The sequence below is a fragment of the Sturnus vulgaris genome, chromosome 1, assembly GCF_052056855.1.
Source record: "Sturnus vulgaris isolate bStuVul1 chromosome 1, bStuVul1.hap1, whole genome shotgun sequence".
Classification (NCBI taxonomy): Eukaryota; Metazoa; Chordata; class Aves; order Passeriformes; family Sturnidae; genus Sturnus; species Sturnus vulgaris.
The window spans coordinates 3,411,852-3,432,796 of record NC_142243.1 but is presented as its reverse complement, the minus strand read 5'-3'; the positions used below and the strand labels follow the sequence as shown (position 1 = coordinate 3,432,796).

General features: G+C 43.5%; 1 protein-coding gene across 11 annotated transcripts in view; it reads left to right on the top strand.

Moving 5' to 3' along the window:
• The first annotated feature begins 1,663 nt into the window (after positions 1-1,663).
• ADCYAP1R1 (ADCYAP receptor type I) overlaps positions 1,664-20,945 on the top strand; it is a 143,123-nt gene continuing 123,841 nt past the window's right edge. For 9 of the 11 annotated variants that reach the window (XM_014873695.2, XM_014873693.2, XM_088154644.1 and 6 more), the window contains exons 1-2: positions 1,664-1,774; positions 2,092-2,307. The gene's annotated coding sequence lies outside the window, so the exon portion shown is untranslated. Of the gene's footprint in view, positions 1,775-1,808; positions 2,308-4,531; positions 4,979-20,945 lie in introns of those variants that run through there. The other 2 variants (XM_088180783.1, XM_088180835.1) reach the window with 2 other exon arrangements.

Sequence of the window (20,945 nt, the reverse complement as noted above, 5' to 3'; positions counted from 1 at the left end):
CTGTGCCCCCAGGCTGCTGCACCTGGGCTCAGAGCCACAGCAACAGTAACTGGGACAGGTCATGGACTTAGCTGATTTTATGACAAAATTGCCTTTTCTTTTTCTCCTTTGTTTAAAGGAGGTAGGATGAAAGCAAGGAGGATTTTAAATTAATTTACATGCCATGGGAAATAGAGGATGGGAGATGCAAATGGAGGGGAAGGGGTGAAAACCTGGAGAAAAGGAGGTTCAGGAAAGACCTTATCACTCTCTACAGCTCTCTGATAGAAGGTTGTAGCCAGGTGGAGGTTGGTCTCTTTTCCCTGGCAACAAGCCTCTGGACAGAAGGAATAGGCCTCAAGCTGTGCCAGGGGAGGTTCAGGTTGGACATTCAGAATTTATCCACTGAAAGGGTGATCAAGCATTGGAAGGGGCTTCCTAGAGAAGTGGTGGACTCTCCTTCCCTGGAGGTGTCCAAGGAACGACTCGATGTGGCACTCAGTGCTCTGTTAATTGACAATTGCTCTGTTAATTGTTTGGTCAGAAGTTGGGATCATCTTGATGTCTTTTCCAACTTTAAAGATTCTGTGATCCTAAGAAAAGATAAGCAGAGGAAAGAGCTTGCACAGCAGGAAGAGCAGTAGTAGGCATACAGGTGTCATGGAATTTAAAGGTAATTAGAACCTCATTAGCAGGCAGCTGCTTTCCCAGTACATCTCAGAATTTGGGTGACAATGTGGGCATCCAGCACCTCAAATTCTTGCCATGGATCTGTGGGGCCTGAGAGCAGCAAAATCAATGTGAGTGTCTCCATGGGATATCCTGGCAGAGGATTCCTCTGGGTCTGCTGTCAATGCTCAGGCTCCTTCAGTGGTCATTCCCCAGGTCTGGAGAGCCTTCCCTCAATCACAGGGCAGCAGGGAACAGTGCCTGGATGCTCTTGTGCAGGGGACAGCAGCCACCCTGCTCTTCTGCGGGTACTGGACACGGAACAAGCTGGGCACCCCTTCCCTCTGTCCAGTCCTCCCTTCCAGCTCCCCTCCACTGATTTTCCAGCAAAAAGTGCCTGCTGTGTTGTCCTGCACCGCTGCTCCAGGGTCCCGTGGCTGGCTGGCTCTGTGGCACTGCAGGACAGGGCAGATGCTGCTGCTCCTGTGCACTCACTTCCCTCCCTGGGTGTGCATCTGCTGTGGGAGAGGAGAGAATCCTCTCTCCCAGCTCAGAAGACTCAGCCTGGACACAGGCCACCTGCCCATCTGCACACACCATCTGCAAAATGGTGTTTCCAGCTGAAATTCCTGCTCTGCTCCCCCTCGCTTCCCCTCCCTGACAACTCCAGCTACTTTATCGCTTCTCTTTGCAATCAACTCTGCAGGTCCGGGAGAAATTGGCTCCTTTCATCCTCCCTCGCACAGCCCCCTCTCCCTCCCAGCAGCGATGCCATCCTCCCTCCCATCGCCGTGTGCTGCTCACCCTGTCACAGTAATGAAATAACAAATAAAATTTTATGGGACAGCAGAAACGGGGCTAAGGTGACAGGGAGAAGGCAGACTTGTGGTACGTGGGAAAAGGAAAGGAAGAAAAAGGGGGAAAGGGTGTTCGATTCAGGAAATTTGATTTGAATAAATCCCTCCTCCCGCTCCTCCTCATTGGTTTCTTTTTCTCCTCCATATTAATGAGAGCAGCCAAGGAGAAGCTATTGGTTCCGTATCGCTTTCCCTTTGCTCAGGCACTCGGGGGAGGAGGCGTTTGCATTTCTCCGCAGGACCAGCTCGCTTTGCAGAGCATTGTCTGGGTATGAGAATCACACACAGGCACCGGGGCAGGGGCGAGCGCGCCGGAGCATCTCACCCCGGCACCGCAGCATCTCCGCCAGCCTGAGCACCCCTCTGGTCCCCCGCCCCGAGCACCGACAGCCCCCCTAAAAAACAGAACAAAACCAAAAAAAATAGAAAGGGAAAAAAAAAAAGTTTTAAAATATCCCGCCTTCCTTCTTGCTTTTGTTTTTTTTTTTTTGTCGTTGCTGTTTGGGTTTTGTTTTTGTTTTTTGGGTTTTTTTTGGGGGGGGTTGTTTTGCTGTTGGGTTTTTTTTTAATTTGTTTTTTGATTTAGCGATGGCAAATTCCTTCACGGCCAGGAGCTGGCCCATCCCCTGAGCACAGGCAGCCTGGACATGCATGACCGGCAGGCCAGGGAGGAGGAATTTGGATTTTCTCGTGCGGCCGTGGGGAGCCAGCGCGGGCAGCGGGGCCGGAGCTCGCCCCGCGGCCACGGAGCCCCCGCGGGGATGCGGCATCGCCAGCGCCGGGACCGAGCCCTGCTGCAATGGTGAGTCCTTGCCCGGCTGCTCCCGGGGCAGCCCCCTCCGTCCCCCGAGCCCGGGGATGCCCCAGCCGCCCGGGATGGAGTGACATTGATTGCCCGGCTCGTCCCCAGGTTCTGCGAGCACTTCTTTAGGGGGGATTGCGTGCCTTCGGCAGGCTCGGGGGATGCGTCCTCCCGATGGATTGGGTTCTTTGCGAACGAATCAATCTCCCGTCGCTGGCCGTGACAGGTTGAGGCGCTCGGTATGGGAATCACGTCTGGTTTTAATACAATATGGCTGGTAAATAAAACCTGATTGCTAACAGCCCCGCCGCTGCTGTCGGCGTTGCCGAGCTCAAGGCTCTCCCGATGCAGCTCTGCATCCTCACCTGCCGCAGAAACTCCGATTCACCCTTCAGGCAGTGCAGCAGGGCTCGCTTGTTTTTGCTGTGGGGTAGCAGGGGAAAAACTGCGGTTAGTGTGCCTTTGACCTCTGCTCGAGTGCCTCTGGGCACTTCTCCCTATCAGCGTTTGAACAGCTGGCTCTGGTAGCACCGTCTTCATGCCGGGCACATCTCCAGCCGGGGGGATGGCACGCAGGACAGGCTCTTGTCCGCTGTGCTCTGAATTTAGGATGCGAAGCGTTCAGGTATGTGTTGGAATCTGAGGAGTTTGCAGCCAGGGAGAGAAGGAGAATGCAATGATGCAGCTTGCTGTGCAGAAATGGAAAATGCACGGGGTAAAAAAAAAAAAAAAAAAAAAAAAAAAAAAAAAGGGAGATTTGATTAGTGGCACACTGGTGCTCATGGCTACACGATCATCCCACTTACACAGCAGCAGATCTGGAAGAACTCCCTGGAAGTCAGTGGATTTCTTCTGCATCTGATCTGCAGGTAAACACAATCTGGCCTTTAGCTTGAAGGATGTAGCACTGGAGGTAGCTATAAGAGGAAGAAAATCTTAAGTAAAGTGAATAAGGCAGCAAAGTGACGTGATTCTTTCTCAGGGAATTATCAATTACCATCCGTCTGGTGCATGTTAATTACAGTGCGAGTGGTGGACTGGTACAGCAATATGTAACTGAAGCAGCTTGTTGGATTTTTTTATTTCATCTGTTGGAGTCAGAAACACAGCACATGGATTTGCATTTGCTGTTATTTGGGTACACAGCCCCCTCACTCCTCTGTCCAGCATATGCAGGGCTGGTCAGGTACAGCAGGGAAACGCTTCTGTGGCTGATCCAGGGGAATGTTTGATTGCTGGAGGTGAGTGAGAGCACAGAGGCAAACTCCTGAAAGTGCTCCTGTGTAGCTGCAGAGAAAGAACGTGTTATACAAGCATCTCCTGTTGGCTAATGCCAAACACCCTGGAGCTGGCTTGGAAGAAGTTGTCCTGTAGGATGGGTAAGGCAGCACTGGAATTTGGTGAGCAATTAAAGAATGCTGGTCAGGGCAATAAGGGGAGTTGGATTAAAGTTGATGTGTCTGCTTGTGTGTGGGTTGTGGTCTTCCACTTTTATTCCCACCTGTTTCCATGTGCTGTGGGCCAGGGTTGCTGCTTTGTTGTCATTCAGGACAGCTCCAATCGATCTTATTCTGTCCCGGGCATTTATCTCGGACATTGCAGAAGATTTTCTCTGTTTTGTTCTCTCCAACCAAAGACTTGTGAATGGCTGGGAGGATAACCATGGACCCAGCACAGCCTTCAAGGTCACGGGCTGGGGGCTTTTGGTGAGATAAACATACTTATTTCTCTTTAAACAGGCTTTGTGAAGGCTCCTTGGCTTTAGCATCCCATCACTCCTGGGGGTCCCTGCAGGAGACTGGAGGGGTCAGTCCTTCCTCGCTGTTTGAGATGTCTGATGTTGGCACGGTGGTGCCACAGCCTCGCAGAGCTGCCCAGACCTGCTGCTGCTGGTGTTTGTGAGGCTCACAAACACGGGGGCAGCAGCTCTGCTGTGGGATGCTACCAGGGAGAGAAAAACCTGAGATTTCTGAGCTTGTGGGCTGTGCTGCTGAGCACATTCCGACCTTTGCTCATCACGTCTCTCCTCCTTTGGCTGACTGAGACAGCATCCTGGAGATATTTTTTTCCTGGGGTTGAGTTCTATATGTGCCTGTGCCTTTGCTAAGTTGAGCCCCGTGTCCCCGAGCTGATTCATTCCAATGTAGCAGATTTTGTTTGCCTTTCCTTCCTTCTGAGCACACTTAGTACAAACAGTCTAATTCCTAAATTAGCTCAGATTATCTTTTAATGAAACCAGAGTATCTGAGTTAAGAAGCGCTGAGAAAAAGTGAACTCAGGGCAGGATCATGCTGCAACTCATGCCTGGTGGAGAAACCTGCAGAAATATCAGGTCTTGCAGTTAGTTCGGATTTAACAGAGAAATTGCTTATTTGCCAGTGTTTCCAGGAGAGGAAAACTGATCTGAGGATGTGGAAGTCAGTGGTGGTGCCGAATTTTATTTCACCCCTTTCCTTGGCCCAGAGAGTGCAGCCGCAATCTTTAAGTCAATGAGGGGAATTTTTTTATTGGCTTGTGTTTCCTTGTTTCCATTTCCTCTGCTCCTGTCACGTCCAGCCAATCCCACACCATCTGTGCTTCGGCACACACTGCAGTCAACAGGAATTTGGAGTGAATTTTCCACATCAGGACAGAAGTGGAACAGCTCTGCTGAAGGGATGTAAATGCAGCAGTGAGTAACTCTCTCTTTTTTTTTTTTTTTTGCTATCGGAAGTCATCTTTGCTGACAGTGTCTCGTCAGGGTGAGCTGTGGCACGGCTCAAACAGGCTGCTCAGAGTATCCCTGAGGAGACTTTCCCAGTTCCCTTGGTGCTGAACTTGTTCTGTTCTTAGGGAATGCTTTGCATACAGAAAGGTGTTTGGTAGTTTTCCACAGCACTAACAAGTTCTAGAATTCCAGTGTCTGTCGTGGCAGCTGAAACGAGGTTTGGATTGCAATTGAGTGGGCACAAATAAACAAATATACAGGAAAGAAGACAGGTTTGGTGGGGTTTTTTGGGGTTTTTTTTGTATTTTTTTTTTCAGAAGCTTCATGGCAGAATGTCCATCCCTCACCCTATTGCTTTGCTGGTGTTTTATCCTCTGACCACTTTTTGCTCTCTCAATTTATTATCTGTCTTCTTAGGCTTGCACTTTTATCTGCACAAGGCAACCTAGGAATGAGTATAAAACTCGCTGGGCTGTTCCAGCCTTGTTTATGTAACTCACTGCAGCTCAGTGATTGTGTCCCCCTGCAAGCTCATCTCCAGAGTAGCCAGATTAATAATTTCAGGGTTGGGCTTCTTAGGACAAGCTGAACCATTCCATCTCCTAGAGAAAATGTGGAAGCATCACCACACAGAGGATTTAAAGCCAATGTGGATGTTGTGCTGAGGAATATTTCCTCGGAAGGGGTCCTGCGGAAACACGCAGCTGCTCTGGTTCCAGGCTACTGTTGAATACAAATTCTTCAATTTATCTACCCTGGAGACACCCTGACAGTCTCATCTCTGCTCATTCAGGTTTCATATTTTACTCCTTGATAGAGAGCTACGATCTGAAATGACTTTGATCTATTTAACTGCCATAGTTTTTTTATGAAAAAAAAGGTTTTTATAGGTGGAAAAACCTCTGCTTACTGCCACTGTTAAAAAACCTCTAACCAAAACAAGCCCCGAAATACCCAATAAATAACTCAATAATTCCATTTTTTGTTAATGTAATTCATAATTCACTCTAAAACTGAGAGAAAAGGGGATAAATATGAATATGTATATGGTCAAGTTCTTAATAATAATTATGGCAGTAGCAGTAATAATAATTTCTATTGTAACACATTGGGAGTATTGATGTTTAAGAGCTCCTTACTGAACATACATTAAACATCTGCCAGGTCTGTTTTCAGGTTTGTCCATCCAGTTTGAGGCACTTCACAAGAAATGTGCCTCAATCACCGTGGCTTTTGCACCCCTTTAGAGACACTTGTGTCATGAGCTCGGGAGCTGCAAATGGAAGAATAATTGTGGTCTGTTATCTATGATTTGTTGGTTTGCTAAATGGAGCTGAGGGTTAGAGCAGGAAAAGATGTTTTAATCTGTGTGGTGGGTTAATAGCCTGGATTTTTTATTCATTTGTTGCTCAGGCAAGTTCTGCTACTTTCTGTCCCTGCAAGGGACAGTGCATTGTCCAATCTGATTCTGTGAGGATTCTTATGGAAAAAAAAAAACAAAAAACAACCAAATTGTGTTTAAGGGAAATGTGACTGAATTAAGTTCTTGGTTTCTGAGGGGCAGATTTATCATTAGGTCCATCTCTGAGGAGCAGAGGATGTATAAATTCTCTCATTCTCAAGAGGAGCTTGTCCCCAAAGGATCTCCTGGCAAAACTATTGCTCATTTCATGTGGAGGCTTTCTCACTCAGAAGTGTTTGGCTGCCTGGATGATGCTCTGAAAGCATCTGAAAACAAAATTCTCCCATCCAAGCCAATCACCCTAATTTACTGTATGAGGAACGAGCAGAGTGGTTCATGCCATCCTGGAGTGGGTCAGATGAATCACCCCACGGAGGTTCTTGCAGCAGCTGACTCAGACACACATCCACAGTCAGCCAGATGGAGCCTTCCATGGTGTCTCAGAGGCATCCCCAGGAAGTGATGCCTCTCTTTTCTCCATCTTCTCTTTGGAGGGGAAGGCTGGTGATATTTTGCTAGCTCACAAATTTTGATAGCTGGTACCCTGTATGAAAAGCCCAAGTGTTGTAAGTTTTATGAAAAGCCCAGGACTGCTGTGGTGGACCCCACATCTTCCTCACCCACATCTTCCCTTTATTCCATGAAGGGCAGACGCAGCTGCTGGAGAATTCATGCCACATGTCCCAAACAATATCCTACCTATTTACCTTTTTATTTCTTCTTTTAAAATTATTCATAGATTTTTGAGATCTGATAGGTTTCCTTGGTGTATCTTTGTCCGATTACTCAGAGGGATTTGCCAGATGAAGCTCAGATGTGATTTTGTGGATACACCAGCACAGGGACACATGTAGGACAGTGACATGATTTTCTGCAGGCACACACGAGCTGGCTCTGCCCTGAGCCAGGCAGGAGCTGTGCAAAGCTCCAGATTCATCTGCTCTACCCCGGGTGGGAATGGCTGCACTGGAAGTTGCACAGAGCTGGAGATGAATGCTGACCAGACCTCATTAGCTCAGGGTTGGCACCTTGTGAAATACATTTTGACCAGCTTGGAGCCCTTGTGCTCAGAACTAGGTGACCTAAAAGGCAGCTTTTTGCCATATATCAATAGCTCAGTGCTCTTTTATTTTAATGCTTTCACCCTCTGTCCTAAGCTAACAATGTCCACTGATAAATGGACTTAACTAACATCTTCCTTCTTCACTATGGCCTGTAAAATTATTTATTGAAAACCAAATAATGCACAAAACAAACAAACAAACAAACAAAACCCCACATGAGCTGCTCAGAACACATTGATACGTAGACTGGAGTTGTAGCAGTAAGAGATACATTTCTACACAGCAGAAATAAATTATATATATTTGGAAAGAGAGTTAAAATAGCTGAGATATCTTTAACTCCAAATTCCTTTTCCAGGAATGGAAAGACTTTATTAAATCACAGCATTTCTGTTTCTGCTCTTACTGTCACATATTTGAACTAGTTTTAGAGAAGGTGCTTTTTATTTCTAGCAAAAACATAAAATGGCACAGCCATGGTCATAAGTAAAAAACATTTCCTTTTAAAACAAAATATTTGTAATAATGACATTTTACATGCATCTGCATTCTTAAATTGATGCAATTAGTACCAAAAGCCAAATATGAACTTAGGCTTAATTTGCATTAAAGATTTTGGACACACAACAGAACTTTCTCTCTTGGCCTAGAAACAAATTGTGCAAAGAAGCCAGCACAAGTGCATTATTTAAAGACCCAAGTTAAAGTTAGTGAAGTTACTCATTTCCTGTGTTTTAGAGAGCTGGATCTTTGGATTCCTTCCAGGAGTTTTGTGCTCTAACTTAGAATGCAGAGGAGATGAGAGAGCATCCGAAATACCGCAGATGCTTGAGCTCTTCATGACTAAGGCTGGGAATGTGTCACAGCTGTCACTGGAGCCTCGGGTGGCACAAGCCACCCTCATTCACTCGGGTTTGGTGGCTTTTGACAGCCTGGATGGGGTTTTTGTGCTGCTGAATGGGTTTGTGAGCCGAGATGATTACGTACAGTGGGCAAACAGCTGGAACCAACTTCATTAGAGAATAGTTCTTGGTGGCTGCAGAGTGGAAAGCCGACATTAGCCATGTGGAAGTTGTTTCTCTGCATGATCCAAGCCTCTGGACGCTGCTCTGTATTCTCCAGCTTTTTGTTCTCTGGCTTGTTGCTCGTTCCACAGCTGGATGTAGCAATGACAGTCACGGAAAAGAGTCTTCACAGGCTACCAAAGTCTGAATTTCATTCAGAACAGAAGAAAAGCACATCACAGCCTTTTTGGTGCCTCCAGCAAGAGTGTCCCTGACAGATTCTCACCTCTAGTATTCAACTCATTCCCTTTTCTCTGTATGGAACTTGCAGTTCCCTTTTATAAGATAATTTTTATGATGCTGACCCGAAATGGGATCCAGCTCTCAGATCAAGACAGCTGAAGACAGGGTTTGAATGTCTGCCTGTATGTGAGAGCAGAAACTCCTGTTAAAATAAAGGGAGATTTAGGACATGATTCAGCCACTTAAACAGAGGTGTTAAGTGTCGTTTGAGATCCCCTGGAGTATCTAACATCCATCAGGGATTTGTCAGTGTGATGTTTATCTACAGCACATCGTTTCCCCTCTTTGTGAGGGCAGGTTAAATACCCTGGGGTGTTGCTGCACCAAACACCAGCATTTCAGCTACTGATTCTGGCCTCTGGCCAGTGCCCAGTCAATGTGGATAAATACAGTTATCTACTAGAGACTGAGCTCAGTAGCTCTTTAGCCTAAAAACTCTTCCATAAATTCCACTGAAATGGTTTCATCTGCTGTCTGAGTCCTGGCCTGGCTTTCTGTTCCCTGCTCCTGTTGGTGTAGAATGAGACTGATCCAATCTTGGCCTCAGTGCTCTTACCAAACACACAAAGAATTGGTTGATTTTCATAGACTCTCATGCAGGGCTTGAAAATACCCTTTTGAATTTCTGTCTTGGATCACAGCTAAGATAGTGGGCCACAAAAAAAAAAAAAAAAAAAAAAATTACTACATTGTAGGTGTATCTAGTTCCAAATCACTCCCGGAATCATTTTTTTGTGAGACAACCTCGAGACTGCATTTGACTTTCTCCAGATTCAGCTACCACTGACAGCTCCTGGATTTTGTTGCCCAGATTGCTCTCTCCTTCCAGGGTGAAAAAGAACTTCTGGATTCTTTAAATGTTTGTGATTCACCAGCTCCAGTCTGGAGTTTTTCCTTGTGGCTCCTTTTCCCAGCTTCCTTGAGATGTAGCATCCATCATGTAGTTTTGCATTTTTAATGTGAAAAGATTCCAAAGTGCTGTTGGCTTTACTAGCAGGTTTTTCAGGTTTTTGCAAACTCTCCTGTTTGGAATAAACAATTTCAACTACACACTTTCTTTGGTGAAGGTTTGTGTGGCTTTTGTGTGCTTTCATTTTTCTGGTGTGTTATCTGTCTCCAGAAAACACAGAGGTGGGTCTGAGGTGATTAAAGCAAAACATGGCCTATTTAGGACAAAAACTCTCCAAAGCACCAGGCTTTAATATTCTTCTGATAGACTCAGCATCTTTCAGGTCCTCCTGGGGGGCTTTATGTGCATCAGTTTGGAAAAACTCAGCTGAAACTCTCCCTGAGAGAAATTTTTCTTTTTTTTACTTTCCAGGATCCATCTGGAAAAGTAATTCTCATATCTTCCTAGCAGAAATAAAAATGGTTTCTCCAAACTTAAAGTCTCCCTTTTGACGTGGTCTTGATTTAATATTTTTTCTCCTGATGGATCATTACACCGTCCTCTTGCTTTCCTTCCAATTGTCTCTACTGAATTAGAACAAGGACATAATTTAGTTACTCTGTTATTCCAAAAGAGCTTCTGAGGCAGACATCAATAAATAGATTATGCATATTTTCATGCACATTACATTATGCAGTACCATGGGTGTGACCCTTTGCCATATCCATTCCCAGCCAGAAGAAATTTAGTGTGTGAAATGCCATGAAAAATATAGGTACAAATCAACAATGTGATAGAGCTCAACCAGATCACTTAGACCACAAAATTTAGAATTCACAGTAATTTTCTAAAAGGGTGAGAAGAAAGTTCACCTGAACATTAACATGCAGTTCATTTCTTCACTGACTGCAGAAACTCTAACCTGATATTCTGGTTAATGAACTGACAGACTACTCCAAAATGAATGTCATTCACTGAAATGTCGAAGTTTAAAAACGCTTTCATTTAAACCAGGGGTTGTCTGAATTTTTCTGGCAATCATATATAATTTTATGTAATTTCCTTTTTGCTTCTTTTATAGCTACTTGCTCTAAAATATAACCCTTTTATGTGTGCAGATGTCTGGGTGGAACTAAATGGTGTTTATTAAATGTTGTCTTTACAACAATGAAACCTGTGGAATCTAGATTTGAAATCTTTTGATCTCAAATCAGATTTCTAAATTAATTAATTAGATTGGACATCCTTTTTACCTCCATGAGCTCTGGGGGAATACTGAGCAGTGAGTGCTGTGGAAGAGCCAGGTAAGCCAGATATGATGATCTGAAAAAAGAGAAGTTAACAGATCTCCCCATTCCATGTAGACTGGCCAGACTGGGAGGATATGCAGGCATGTCTGAGTGCATGGCCAGGATAATCCATATCACTCTCTTCAGCAGCATGTTCAGACTGGCATTTTATAAATCAGCTCAGAGAGCTTTAACCCAAAATAATACAGCTTCTGATTCACGGGCTGGTTTCAACATGCCAAATTTTTCTGTACTTGTGCCACGTCCTTGCCATTTCCAAAATGCATCCCTGTAATGTGCTACTGCTTCTGTGTGACTGAAAAATCACCACCTTTAGTGCCTTTGTGTTTGCATTTAGCCTGCAACAGGCAGGAGATCAGACCAGAAAGCAAGGCCTGTATTTATATTTTTTAGTGTATTTTTATCAGGAGTGGCAGAGATAAAGGAGACAGACTTGAGTATGGCTCAGCCTACCTGGTTCTTTCACATCTCTGCAACTGCCCTCAACGTAGAATCAGAGAATCAATCATAGAATCAGAGAATCATGGAGTGGTTTGGGTTGGAAGAGACCTCAAAGCCCATCCATGCCACCCCTGCCATGGCAGGGACACCTCCCACTATCCCAGGTTGCTCCAAGCCATGTCCAACCTGGCCTTGGACACTGCCAGAGAAGGGGAATCCACAACTTCCCTGGGCAACCTGCTCCAGTGTCCCACCATCCTCTGAGGAAAGAAGGCAGCAATCTCCAAAAATTTCTTAACTTCTTAAAGAAAATAATAATTTCCATTTTTCCTCAAAATGCATCTCAGGACTTTGCTTCCTTTGCTGCTGGAGCAACATAGATGTTGTCCTGACATCCTCCTGCCTTTATTTTCAGCCCTTCTAAACACTGTATTAATCTTTGTGGCAATTTTTTCTCCTCTAAGTTTAAGAAAGCTAAGAAAAATCACTGATGTAAGGGAACATGAAGAAAAAAGAATACTAATGTGTTCTAAATTGGGCAGGTAGTATTGACCCCATCTGAAGTGGACTTAGCCTTCAAAAAAGTTCTCATCTCTAAGAAAGATGTAAACTCCTCCACTCTCAGCAAAAGGAGCCACAGTGATTTGCCAGTCCTTTTAATAATCAAATGTGCAAAGGAGCAAAACAATGCACATTCCTCCAAGCACTTTCCACTCCCTTCTGTGCTATTATCATTCCCTACCCCTTTTTGCTGTGCTCCCTCTTTGTCCAGTTGGGATTCAGGCTGTTCTTATCATGACTTCAGCCAACATCACCACGAGCTCCATGGCTGGAAGCTCTATTTTCAAGCTTGGTTTTTATAAAATGTTCTATAGGATCCTGCACTTTATTCTTTATTGCCTCTCTCAGCAGACTGCTGCCTTCAGTGACCCATGAATCACAATATAAAGCAGGAGAACACAGTGTGACCTACGCCTTTCTCCACATTTTGAGTTTTCCCCTCTGAGTTTCCTGTGAGCAGCTCTGGAAGAGCTCCTACTCGATGTTGTTCAGTGAGTTCAGGGAAGGAACCCGTGTTATTAATGTCAGCAGTGCTGAAATATTTGTCAGGTATATTCATCCTGCTTGTTGCAACTTGGCCTTTCCACAATACCACGGGATAAACGAGACATGACCCCAGGTTCTTGACATCTCTTAGTAAATATTCTACTGACGTTCTTTGAATTCTTTTAAAATAAACCATTTAGACAAATCCATCTAAGTATTGAAACTTGTTTGTTCATTTGGAGATTTATTCAATGTGTTGCTCCAGTAGCAATGAAATTCCATTGCAAAATCACAACACCCTGCACGAGACACCTGGAGAGCTACACTTTGAGTAAATTTCTGCAATGTATCATTGTCATGGAATCATAGAATGCCTTGGGTTGGAAGAGACCTTGAAGACATCTCCTCCCACCCCCTGCCATGGCAGGGACACTTTTCACTATCCCAGGTTGCTCCAAGCCCCATCCAACCTGGTCTTGGAAACTTCCAGGGATGGGACATCCACAACTTCTTTGGGAAACCTGTTCCAGCACCTCACCACCCTCAAGGGAACAATGTCTTCCTGATGTCCAATCTAAACCTGCTTTCATTCAATTTAATATCATTCCTCCTTATCCTAGCACCACATGCCCTTATAAATAGACTCTCTCCATCACTTCTATATAGATTTCTACACTATATCTACAAAGCACAAGAATATAAAGTTCAATTAACTTATTTTTTCCTGAAGCAAAAATTTTAAATAAATCAGATGTTTTATGCTGCATAATAGCTCTACCCCCCCGCCCCCCAATCCCCACTCTGCCCCTGTCCATTACAGGAGTCTGGAATGACTTGGTTATCTATAAACATCCACAAAGTACACAGTTTGAAACTACTGGAAGAAAATCCACTTTGATTTGTAAAACATTCTCTTAACTCCCCTTATGGATTTACAAAACAAAGGTATTCCATGTCAAGGATATGACATAGGGTTAATAGATTTAAAGTAAAAAAAAAAAAGATCAAAATATTTCCTTCATAGGTTTATAGAACTGAAAAGCAAATACTTACTCTTCTCCCAAAGGATTTCTTAAAAGTGTCGCTGTCATTATCCTAAATTGGTAGTTAAGGAATTATCTGAGGAAAACTCACGTCAGAGTTCTCGTGTGCTCAGACAGGCACAGACTCGTCGCCAAACATTTTTCAATTGCTTGGCTTTTGCATTTGTGCCTTTTTTATCTCCACTCTGCACAGTGACAGAAATTTCTGTTGTCTTTTTGAGATGAAATGAATCTCCCTAGATGAGGAGAAACTGTTTTCATTAAGATCTCTTCAGCAGAGGTGCGTTTGCATGACAGCACTGGCGCGTTTGCATGACAGCACTGGCGTGAATAACAATGAGACTGGAAATGGTGAGGAAGGCAGATAATCATTTACAGCGCTCTGATGGGAGGCAAACAGCCAGAATCTGCAGTAACCTGGGAGAATCTGATCTCCAAACTCTCTGTGCAGTATCTAAATAAGGTATTTAACAAATGAAGGCAAATAGGAGTTGCAGATGTCGTGGCAGTTGGGATGAGGTGTTCAGGTTGGAGGGGAAGCAGTTTGGCAAAGTGACCAAGGGTGATGGCACAGCCATTACTTGACCTCAAGGCCAAGGAAGGTTCCAAACTTGATCTATTTCACACTGTAGTTACAATATTAAAGCCATTTTCTCGCCCCTGCTATGAAACCACCACTGGTGGTTGTTGGCAACTCCTTGAGCTCTCTCTTGTTCACAAAGAGGGAACTGAGAAGTCACTTCTGATCCAAAGGTGGGTGGTGAGTTTAACATAAAAGCAAAGGCTCCTTGCTGGCTGCACAGAGAGCTTTTTCTCCTGGTAGGGGATTGCTGTGTGGTTATTGATTTGTTGCCATTGACAGATGGATTCACTGTGGTCCAGCTGTTGGCTCGGACAGAACAGCTTTGCTTTTAGACCCTTTAAGCACTTTTGGTCTACACAGCTCAGAAATGAGAGTTAAAGAGAGCCAGATTACCCTTTTGCACAAGGAGAAGGGGAATAGAAGACTAGAGACTGCGAGAAGATAAGGACACACTAGAAATAAACTTGTCTACAAAGGCATGTTCTGATTCTTGGATAAAAGTGCTTTAGTCCTTTAAGGAACCTTAGGAAGTCAGATCTGACATGAACACCTGTCCATGGTAACAAGAAAATATTTTCAAATTTCAAATGTTCTGAAGTGATTTTATATTAGTGAAGCCTTTACATGGATTCTATTTAACCAGTTTTCTTTAAGTCTTGGCTTAGTCTCCAGTAATTAAAAAAAAAAAAAATCTGTTTCTCAGTTTTTGCCTGTTCTGTGCTGTCTCTTTTCAATTAATTTAGCCACTATTTGCCCCTTAATCTGCAGCAGAGCTGGTGACAGGGAATATCTGCTCTGTGTGCTCCTGTTTGAATATATTTCAGCAGAACATGTTATCAAGCTTTTTGGAATATGAGGGACCCTACAACTCAGGACAACATTGGCTGTGCTGATGCTGGGAAATCGAACACCACTAGGGAACATCCTAAACTCCAGGAATTTGGTCACTAAACCGTTATTAAATTATTATTAAATTAATGATAAATAATTTACATGTTGAATGGGCTCGAAGGCCAGCTGAGATTCTTCTTTATAGTGCCTGGGCTCAAAGCAGAGATGATCCAATCTCGTACACCATTCCCAACAGGCAGTGTGCAGATGGCCACTCTGCTTGAAGGGCTGAAGAGGTTAAACAATTTCTACAAACCCATTTGCCTCAATTCAGACCCAGTCACTGTGTGTGTGTGGGGGGGGGGGTTGTGTGTGAAGTGTGGCTGAAAAAATCACCACAAATGAACAGACAGAAAAAATTCTGCCTCATGCCTCCCACATTCCCCAGCTCCTGTGCTATTCTAGCTCTCCTGGCAGTGCTGTTGGATTGCAGAAGTATCTTAAGGCAAAATCCCTCAGTTTAGTCATGACTCTGTGCTTTGATACTGCATGTCGTGGCAAGTCTGGATTATGGCTTTTCTGGAGCATCAGAGTTCAAACCCTGCATGAAGTGAGGCCTCAGCTGAGCCAGGGCAGGACAGATCTCCCTTGGTGGACAGACCTGAGAGTTGGGAAGTGTCCTGGAAGAGAGACTTGGCTGCACATCAAAGAGCCTGTATACTCAACTTGCAGATTCCTGGGAAGTTGTTTCCTTAGTGACAATAACAACAAGAGCAATTTTAGAGCATTTTCTTCACGTCTGTTTTTAGTGCTTTAGAGATGTTCAGAAGTCAGAGTACAACTGGCACTTTTCTTCAGAAGGGTTGATTTTTTACTGGGTTGCCTTTCTTTTCTCTTTTTGTAGCTCACATTGACACATCAGAATTTTTGTTTATCGTGTCTTAAAACCGTTGGCATTTTAAAATCAGACACCCTGGGAGCTGAAGGAACAGATCTTGCAGGATTTTTAATATGTCCAGCAAATGGTAGCAAGTTGGGAGGTTTTCCCTGTGACATTAGTGCTGGGGGCGTGGAGGGTGGACTCTCCTTAAAGCCAATCCCACTGCCATGGAAGGGACTCAGCAACCCCCAAAACTAGGCTTGTAAAAGGGAAAATTAAGGACATGAAATAGAAACAAAAAAAAGAAAAAAACCCACAAAATCATTCTTAAGAGACAAATCTTAACAAAAGTCATCAACCTCCGTATTTGTCAACATTCACAGTAAATTTTGAAAAAAATACTTGCAACGTGATCTGGGGATGGAGGGAAGAAAATATAATAGAATTCTAGAATGGTTTGGTTTGAAAGAAATCTTAAAGTTCATCTCATTCCAGCCCTCTGCCATGGCCAGGGACATCTCCCATATCCCACTGTCTCCAAGCCCTGTCTAACCTAGCCTTGGACACTTCCAGGGATGGGATGTCCTTGCAAGAGAAGGACCTGGAATTAGCTGAAAAATGGGATTGTTATAGCAATAAGATTTATTTTTTTTTTTTACTCTTTTCTGAAGAAACCATGCAGGATAAACACCACTCTTCATCCTGGCAATTAAAGACAAGACCCTGAGCACTCTCACAGGAATTTAGTTTTGGTTTCCAAGAAAACAAGGCTGACTGAAACCCTTATGAAAATACACAATCTGCAAGCTGGGAGAACCTTTGGAGGTCACAACACGTTGTGAAACTGAGGTGGAACATGGAAAAAAAAATACAAGCTCTATTATTTCTAAATTAGGAGGGCAGTCAGTACAGGCTTTGTCTTTAACCAAAGAGACCAAAGAGTGACTGAAGTCAAAATATGATTCATGCCACAGAGGTGTCAGGCTCTTTTTATTAACAGCAGAAAGAGACTAAAATATCTCTGCTTATAATTTAAACACTAATAATTAACTGGGAAGAACTCTTTGTCCAGGAGCAGTACAGTCAATTCACTAACACCACACGATTCTGTCTTTGTTCAGGGCATCATGTAATTCTCAATAAATTTCAATGTCATGAGCAACCTTGTTTTCCCTTCCTCAGTCAGGGCAGGGGGGGCTTAGAACATCGTGTGTGTGCATTTCCAAGTGTGATTTTATTTTCTGTTCAATTCTTAGACCGTAATTCCTGATTAAATTATGAATTGTTAGAAACTGAATCAGAATGAACTATATGATATGGTCCAATATGGAAAAATCATTGAAAGAATAGAAATTAAAATATATATCCTCTAAGAGTATTCCTGAAATACCTTCCCCAGTTATTAAAAAAAAAATGAAATTCCAAACTCTATCTCCCAACTCAGTTATCATCAGCATTTTTTCAGGGTAGGGAAAAAAAAAAAAGCTAAAAATGTAAATGACAAATAGAAATAGCATTTATGGTTAAATATAGATTGTCCATTTGCTATTTTAACACTTTAATTTGGATCATTAATTTAAATGGAGATCCCTAATAGCGAAGCAGCAAGGTTAATTAAGTTCTAAGTTCTGCTTTGGACGACTTGTGGTGTCCACATTTCACACCAGTGCTTTGGAGCCAAATTTCAGTCTCTCTTGTGAACTGTTCCTTGCTGCTATGCAACTACTTCTTTTTCAGTATCTCACTATTATTAAGTGGTTCCAGCCTAGACTTGAAACTTTATCCCTTCATCAAAAACCTGATCAGGTTTGACTCATCTCTGCAACGCGTGGATGATAAAATCTCAGATCACAAACTGTGCACTGCATGTGTATTTTACATTAAACCACTCAATACTATGTGAGAAAATGAAAGTGATTTTTCTTAGCTCCAGCCTTCCGGGCTCTTTTCATGGGTGAATCTATTAGAGCAGAATACCAAATTAGGAATTAAAAGATTTGCTAGGTTAAAGCAGAGAAATCCCATATGGGATGCAAAATGTTATGTTGGTTATGTACTGGGGAGGGGGGAAGCAAGGAGGGGTGGAAACAAGTAGCACAACAAGAGTTGAACAAATTAAACTGACAGTGCACCATTTACTGAGCATGATGCAAACACATCGATTAAATGGCAAATTAAAGAACAGGAGAATTTGTTGCATATCTTATTACTGGAAAATATTTCCAGTCAGAAAATTCGAATACATGCATTGCAAAGACCCGGCTTTACCTGATCTGTCAAGAATGGCAAAATGAATCTGCTGTTTGAGAGTTAAAATCATAACCATCAAGAGTAAGAAATAGCACATTAAAAAAAAATGGGGGGGGGGGAACCCTATAGGATCATAGGAAGACCTTGGGTCCATGAGTTTGGAAGTGTGAAGTCCATGCAGTTGTTTTGGAGCCCTGCAGCTCCCTGAAGACACCAGAACCTCCAGCCAGCTCCATCACCTCATCTTCACCTCTTGAATCTCCCTGCTGAGCCCCTGAGGATCTCCCTGACCTGATTGTATCACACTGGCCTTGGCTGGCAAAGCTTTATTTTTTCATAGAGTCATAAAATCATAGATTTATAGAACATTTTGGGTTGGAAGGGACCTTAGAGATCATCCACTTCCCACCCCCTGCCATGGCAGGGACACTTTCCACTGTCCCAGGCAGCTCCAAGCCCCAATATCCAACCTGGCCTTGGACACTTCCAGGGATCCAGGGGCATCCCCAGCTTCTCTGGGCACCCTGTGCCAGGGCATCACCACCCTCTGAGTAACGAATTTCTTCCTAATATCCCATCTAAATCAACCCAGTATTTAAGCCAGTTCACCTGCAGTAAATTGGACGAGGCAGTGATCCTACAAGGAGCTGGATGTGGGCAGGAAGCAGCACAGCAGGGATTGGTGTCCCCAGGCTGACTGGGGGAATGTATTTTCCAGCATGGCCAGAGCTGGGGACAGACATGTCTACAGCCTCCTGGAGGGGTTTGAAGCATTCCTATGGGATTTGTACCCAATGGTGGGCACCTCATTTCTACAGACAGTCAGCAGAAGGAAAGAACTCACATCTTCTAACGAAGAAATTTCAATTTCCTCACAGCTAATGCAAACAAATACTATTAACTTCAAAACAGTTGAAAAGAAAAACACTGTGAAAGAGTCAAAAAGAGAATTTGGTGTTATTCCCTGTGCTGGTGATCAGAGGAGGTACAGCAGGCACTCGGAGCTAAATTAATTTTGTGTGTATCTGTGATGTTGAGGTTACCTCGATGTGAAGTACTCCACGTCCTCCTCTCTCACTCAAGGCACTCTGCACAAGTTGCTGCTTTTTGCTGCAGAGATGAAGATTGTCTTGAGGAGTCCTGTACATGTGGGAGCAAACCAGGGCATTTGGTTTGCTTTGGGAAATATTAAAAGGACAGGAGAAAGAGAAAAACACAATAATTTCCATTTTAGACAGATGCTAATCATGGCCTTTTGGACTGGGGCTGGATGACTGTCACTGAATAATTACTAGGTTTTATTCACCTGCTTATTTATGGCCTGTAAGCCCTAACATCCTGGTTTGGGATTTATTAGTTTGTTTTGCTTTTTGGAAGGGTTGTTTTCATGTAATCCTACATTATTTTGATTTTAAAACTGTCATTATTTTCATTGCTGACTTGAAGATAACACAGAATACCACACTCCTTTGCAGAACATGAGCCAGAATTATTTTTATAAAACCTGTGATTATTGTCCATCAAGGAGGATTTTGTGACCAATTAGAGCCAAGCAGTGCTGGATAAAATTAAACAATCCAAAAGACATCTAAACCCATGCCACAACATTTTGGTTTCATCTAAGCGGGAGACATACACACACCCAAAATGTGCAAAATATTACTGGAAAAAATTATTCTCTGTCTCACACAGCGTTTTCATTTTATGGCTGTTTCAGAATAAAACAATCTTCAGTAAAATACTCAGTTCTCTGGACATGTCTAATGGCAGCCAAGCTGTGCCCTGGAGAGTCCTCTGTGTTCCATCCTATCGAGACTCCAGCACAAAATTTATTCTGCTTGTCCAAAACAGGCTCCCACTGTGCCCACTCCAGGTTATCACACATTTTGTTTAATTTGCTGAGAGAAGATCGTTCTCTTCCTTTCCTTTCTGTGTCCCTACCCTGCTTTCCCCAGTGAGTTACATGTTTCAGAAAAACATACAAACTCATCCCATGCCTCATTTGCTGCAGCTGGCAACAAACTCCAGGGACACAAGTGAACTCTGGGATGTGAGGGAGGAAATACCATAAAATGCAGATTCACCTTTTCTGCTGCATGTGGAGGATTTGGTTGGGGTTTGTTTGTTTTGAGGTGGGGGTTTTGGGGTTTTTTCTTTGTTTTTGGAGGGTTTTTTGGTGGTTTTGTTTTCATTTTGTTGGTCTGTTGGTTAGTTGGTTGGTTTAGGAGGTTTTATTTGAGTGGTGCCTTCCAAGAAAAGCTGGTCTTTGGTGCAGAATGCATTCCCAGGGAACAAGAAAAAAGACTGAGATGCCAGTTCACCAGACTGACCTGAGCCAGAAAGTGAAGATAACTCAAAGTTATTCTGTGCTACCAGTACCTAATTCCTAGGATTGCTTCCATGTTTAAACACAAGGATTTTTTCAAGGTCAGCCAAAGCACAGATAAACCATTAAAATTTGCCCTAAGTTTTGCCAGCTGACTCTCACATGACATGGATGCTTTCTCCTTTATTTTCTTGTCCTGGTGCACCTTTAATCCTCTCTTTAATCCTCTTTTTGGGTGAGGAACCTCAAGGAGGCCACTTGAATGTAGCTCTGTGCCATCTGCAGCCATGAGGGTCACAAATAATGCAGCCTCCAGAAATGAGGGCTTTGGGACAGCTGGATTCCTTGTCTTAATAAATGGCATCCTTTGGAGGCTGCTGAAGTTTGTCTCCCAGTGCTGGAGATCAATGAAGCTTTCTCTTTCTTAGGTTGCTTTTCTTTGGATTGGATATTAGGAAGTGTTCAGATCATTTTCAAAAGTTTTTATCAAATGCTGAC